We start from the raw sequence: 6450 nt of genomic DNA on the forward strand, positions 1-6450 counted from the left end.
AAATGGGCAGTGGGTGTGAATGGTACATGAGTTAGTGAGAGAAAGTGAGAGGAATGGGTAGTGAGTGAAAAATGGGTACGTGGTGTAGAGTATTAGAAAATGGGTATGAGGAGTTTAGCGTGTGTGAAGGTGGAGAGATGAGGATGGCTATGTGCATGAGAATAGGAGAAGGATGGGTGCATTAATGAAACCGTTTACGTGAGGGATACATGATGTAGAAAAATGGATATGGAAAAGGTTTAATGGAAAAATGGGCATGGAATGAGTATACTCATACATGGAAAGTGAGAAAGTGATGAAATGGGGTGGCTTCGACAGTGGGCGTGAGTGGGAAGTGGGTATGGCGGGCATGGAGAGTATGATGGGTAGCCATGCATGCAAGGTTCATGCACGTGAAGAATAATGGAAGTGAGAGGAAAATGAGTTGGACGGGTGGGTATAAAGGATGAGAAAGTGATGAGAGGGAGTGGATTTAATGGGTGTGAGTGAAAAGTGGGTATGTGGTGTTAAAGAATAGGGATATACATGAAGCATGAAGGATAGGTATGGAGATTAATACGGCCATGCGTGGCCATGCAAATGTGAGGAGAAATGGGTGTGATGGGTTTTTAAGAAAGAAATGGGTATGTGGTGTAGTGTAGAGAGAGAAGTAGATGCAATGGTGTGCTTGGATAGCTATGCGCATGGTGAGTGTGAAACAGGTAGCTAGTGAGGCATCTTGGGCATGATGAGTATGAATGGTGATGAGCTTACATGGGAATTCAAGTTCATGAAGAGTGAAAGGAAGAGGGTCAAAAAGTGGATTATGGAGGGTATGGTGAAGTAAATGACGTGCATGTAGAGCAACGACCATGTAGGGTACATGGTGTGAATATCATCGGTGAAATGGGTAGTAAGAGAAGAGAATTCATGGGTATTATGTAAAAGTGGTGAAAATGGGATGAATATACATGCACGTGGTGAATACGGGAAGTATGAAGGATGGATAGTGAGATTGGTTCGGTGGGTATGGAAATATTAGAGAGAGATGTGGGTTTAGTGGTATGGTTGGATGGGTATATGCATGAGGATATTTGCATGGTGGGGATAAAGAAAAAAATGGGTATAGGGGAATATGGCAGTGGGTATTAGAAAAATGACAATGGGCAGGGAAGGGAATGGACACGTGGTGTTAAAAAGAAATGTGGTATACATTGGGCATGAAGTAAGGGTGTATGTGGAAACGGGTATGAGGGAGTTAGTGAGAAATGAGTGTAGTAGGTGGTGAAAAATAAAGACATGCATGTTGCAAGATGGGGGATAAAATAAGAGGTGGAATGTGAAAGACGAAGGTATCAGTAATGAAATAGAAAGTGGGAGGAATGATTGGGTGGATGTTGGAAGGAGATTATGAGATGGAATGGGTTTGACAGTGGAAATAAAAGCATTGGTAAACCTCATGCACTGAGCCATTGTTGCCATATAATCCCGCGAATGATTCTCAAATGAAAATTGGAAGATAAAAGTGGGGCCTGAAGGAGCATTATAGCATGATGATGAACCCTCTGCAGCTTGATTTATTGTTGGGTTTGATCTTGGGATCCGGTAGGATGATCTAAGGGCCAAAAAGTAACAGTGGAACACTGTCTAGAAACATCTCATCAACCTTCCTTTGTTTAGTGAACATAACCCAATGAAGAGAAACTCATTCTTAAGCATTAAAACACCCTTCACCAGTGGAGAGAACTTTGCTCACTTTCAAATACCCAGGAACTATGATTTTCTATCAGAAATATCCATATCCGAAGAACCCAGAAACTGATCTAAGTGGGAATAAACCCAGCCATTCGACGTCAAACTCGAAAACACCTCGAAACATTACAAAATCCTCTCCAGAAAAAAAATACATCCCATAGTGAGCCAGAAGCAGAGGAAAATACATCCCATAGGGAGCCAAAAACAGAGGAAAATAAATGAGGAAAAATAGAAACAATACTTGAATAAATATAAGTGGGATAAACATGAGATATTTCAAACATAAATGGATATCATGGTTGCCAGTATCAAGAAAGAGCAGAGCCAAACCCAACGCCAACAAAACCAAAAAAAAAAAAAAAATGAACACATTAGAACACCTTCAAAGCACCTTAGAGGTCAGAACCAACATAGGATCCTCTATGCCTACTCCTAATCAACAGGTTACTGTTTGGAATTGAATAGCAAATCGAGCAAAATAGCCAAAAATAAGAAGTGAGAATATTGCCATACCTGAACTCCCCGAGTGAAGATGGTCAAGCTTCTTCTTCTCTCCCCCTCAAGCCTTCCTCTTTAAGCTAAGGAGTACACCTTTAAAAAACCAGTCTGCTCCTTGTCCCCCCGCAAAACTTACCTCCCCGGCCAAAAAAAACCTCTCCTATGGACCTTGAATACCCCTCATCTATTTTTGTCTTCTCCCGCAAGCCACTACCTGCTCTCCTGTTCATTGCTCAGCAAGTCCCCATCTTCAACCACCACCATGGCGAGTCATGCTCTTTGCCACATGTCCATGCAGCTGGTTCCCAGCAGAAAAAGGTTCCCCACTCCTTTAAGGTGTGGCCAGCTCTTCCCAGGTGTGAGAGCAAAAAAACCTCCAAATGCTATAAAAGAAATAAATAAAAATAATATCATTTGGTTTTTAAAAGGGGTCTACAAATATATATATATATATATATATATCTCATGATATATGCGGTAAACTAAACATGGCTAACGGTTATATGCATAGAAGTACAAATGTATAACCACAAAGGTAGTGTTTGTTTTTTGGTTGAATAGAAAAAGTTAAAACATTTAGTTTTTTTTATTCAACTAAAAGTAACATGTTGATATCAACCAACATAATTTAAGTGAACTTGTCATTAATAATTTTAATTTAATTATGTTGGTTGATATCAACAAATTACTTTTAGTCGAATAGAAAAAGTCAAATATTTTGGTTTTTTCTATTTAGCTAAAAAACAAACACCACCTAAATCCTAGAAAAGTGTCCAACATGTAGTAACAAAAAAGAAAAACATAAAGTAAGCCTAAAGAATTGGTAAATACATGCAACAAACTCCACTACCACCAAAAGACTAAAATAACTCATGACCAAACATTTTAAATAAATAAAATAATAAGTAAATACTTCCAACAATTCCTCCCTTTAAACTGAGTGTTATTTAGTTTAAAGAACATTAGTTTCATGCCCATTCTATACAATGAACTCGCCATGGTGTAAATGCCAAGCAATTTTTTGAGTCACATTCATAGTCACTGTCTCTAAAGCTAAACAGATTTGACTTTTCACCCCTTTTGTAGAATATCCCATGGTTTGTGGTACTCTACAAGTATTGAAAAATTCTCTTACCATCTAGAAGATGCATATCTCTTGAGCACTCCATATACCTACTAACGAGACTTACAACATGCATTATATCAAGCCTTATTGCAGTCAAATACATCAAGCTTCACACAATTTGCTTGTAAAGGGTGTTGTCTACTTTCCTTTTTCTTTCAATAACTCTTAAATATTATCAATAATGTAATTGTCCTCTTTTTCTCATTACTATCATTTATATACTATGACTGCAACCTTCTTTGGATGTGATATATTATTATTCATCTTCATTCCAAAGCAATTTTCATAGCCACACAAAGAGTTACCACCAAAATCTTTTATTACAACTATTCAAAGTATTTGTTTCCTTGATTACCACTAATCATTACCATTTTTCAATATTTTTATGATAATTTCTGACCTACCTCTATTTTCATAATATCTTACACTTTCACCATTGTAATAGCCGCAATTTCAAGATCCATAGCCTTTCGCCATTTTGATTCTTTTATAGCATTTTCGAAATCTACAATATCATAATATGAAAACAAAGAAAAATGTGTAATTGGGTTTGTTGTCACACTAATTTTTCATCTGCCTTCTTCTAGAATATTCCTCAATTTTTATATCCTCTCATGAATCCACGTGTCATCTTCTTAATAGTTCATATCGAAACAGTTTATAACAGAAAATATTCCTTGAATCCTCATAATCGGATTCACGTGGAGATGGTTTTCTATTCATGTTCTTATTAACATAGACTATAGTTCGTGTTCATAAGAATACAAATCTTTGTTTATGTTCATTAAAGCATGATTTCGTTGTGTTCGTGAGAAAATGGTTTCGTTCGTGTTCACAAGTACACGATTTTAGCTCGTGTTCATGAGAACACAGTTCTGTTTATGTTTATAAAAAATACAATTCATTATCCATGTTCTTATGAACATGAATAATAACTATAATATCCACTTCAAGGTCCTCATCTAATTTGGTGAGTTGCCATGTTCATTTTATGAATTGTTTTAAACTTACAAGAATTTATTATGGTCACCAAATTTAGGGTTTAATGAATCTGGGAAAAGTTTTGTAAACCTTAATGTGAAGGAGTCTAAGAATTAGGAAGAATAGAGATGTTAATAAAGTTTCAATTACTAAACTAGGGTAGAGAATCCTCACGAACAATGATAGCATTTAGGCTAGGATCATAAAGGAAAATTATGTTAAAGACAACTTTTCAAGATCTCTAAAAATGAAGGAGATTCCAATATTGTTTGGAAAGACATTATTAATCATATAAAATATATTGGACCCAGCCTAAAATGGTGCATAGGAGATGGTAGAAAAGTTTGCTTTTGGACAGACTATTGAGTTCATATGTTGCGTCTTGTTTCTTTTGTGGATGAAAATAATTACATTACATCAACTAGGATGCAAAGTGCACAATTTTATAAATTAGAATACCAAGGAGTGGAATCTTCATTCTATTTTGTCAATCCTCTCCCCAAATATTTTAGCAGATATTTAAACAATTCATATCCCTTCCTTTCCCATCAATGATAGGATTTTTTGGGATTTCTCTCAAGATGATAAGTTCACCCTTAAGTCAATAACTTGGGCATTGACAAAGCCTTTGGCACACCCTAGATCCAATATTCTACATTGGATTTGGAATTCAAATATTATGCCAAAAGTAAAATTTTTCCTATAGCTAGTTATTAGAAATGTCCTCCCTACATGTGAGTATCTAATTGTTGAAAGGTTGGAAATTACAAACATGTGTCATCTATGCAATCAAATAGTGAAACAATTGACCAATTTTTTTATAAAATTATCCTTTTGTTCAAGGATTTTGGGATCCAATTAAGTATAATTGTCTTACACCTCTTTTATATGAAGATGACTTTCTATTTTGGATTGAAATGGTGTATAAAAACTAAAAATTTAATTGAAAAAATTTTAACCCTCCTATGGAAAAAATTGTCATTATTTTGTGGAATGTATAAATTCATAAAAATCAAGTAGTGTTTAGGAAGATCCAACCCAACTCCTTTCTCATTATTAAGAAAGCTACCTTAAACTTCCAAAATCTACAATAATATGTGATTGACTCATATCTTCAAAATGGAGGACATAGTGTCCCTCGAATGGTTGAAAAATGAATTTGTTGGATTCCTCCAATTAATGGAAGATTCAAATTAAATTTTAATGGTTCAAGAATAGAGAATAAAAGTGCATCAAGATGGATTATTAGAAACTAATAGAATTATAAAAATAACTGTAAGTAAGCATATAGGCAATTCTTCAATAATTATTGCATAATCTATGGTTTTGAGAAATGATGTGTTAGTTGTCAAGAACATTGAGTTCTTAAGCCTAGAGATTGAAAGTAACTTAAAAATAGTAATAGATTGTAATAATAAAAAGAATAATATTCCTAGTTCTATTGTGTTATTAATTGATGATATTTAAAAGTTATCTACGGATCTAAATATTAACAATTGTTGTCATATTTATAAGGAAGCAAATAGAATTGCTGATTGTTTAACTAAAAAAAAAAAATATTTGTAATAAAAAGTCCATAATTTGAAGGTCAAATTTTCCTAAAGGTGTTACAAAGTTTTATTTTGTTAGAACAACTTATTGAGCTATTAGGATTAGTTACTAAATATAAAAGCTTGTAAATAAACCGGTTAGAGGAGGTTGTTGTTATTCTCTCAAATATATAAACTCCTCTGTACTCTGCCACCATCAAGAAATGAGAATCTATTCATTCTTCCAGAAATTTCCTTCTTAATTCTTTAACATGGTATTAGAGCTAGAAGGGAGAGCTCTAGATAGTTCTTCGACCACCATTGGCAGAGCTTCATCATCAATGGTGAAATTTAGTCCGGTTACATTCCAGCACTCTCTCGGTGAAATTGCACAATGAGAACCTCTTACTATGGAAACAAGTAATGGTGGGTATCAAAGGACACAAGCTTCAACAATTCATCACTAGTCAGTTAGTGTCATCGATGTTCCTACAACCTCAAGATGAAATCTCAGGTGTGATAAATCAGAGTTTTCTACAATGGGAGCAACAAGATCAGCTATTGGCTTCTCGGTTATTATCA

The sequence above is a fragment of the Vitis vinifera genome, chromosome 17 (genome assembly GCF_030704535.1).
Source record: "Vitis vinifera cultivar Pinot Noir 40024 chromosome 17, ASM3070453v1".
Lineage (NCBI taxonomy): Eukaryota > Viridiplantae > Streptophyta > Magnoliopsida > Vitales > Vitaceae > Vitis > Vitis vinifera.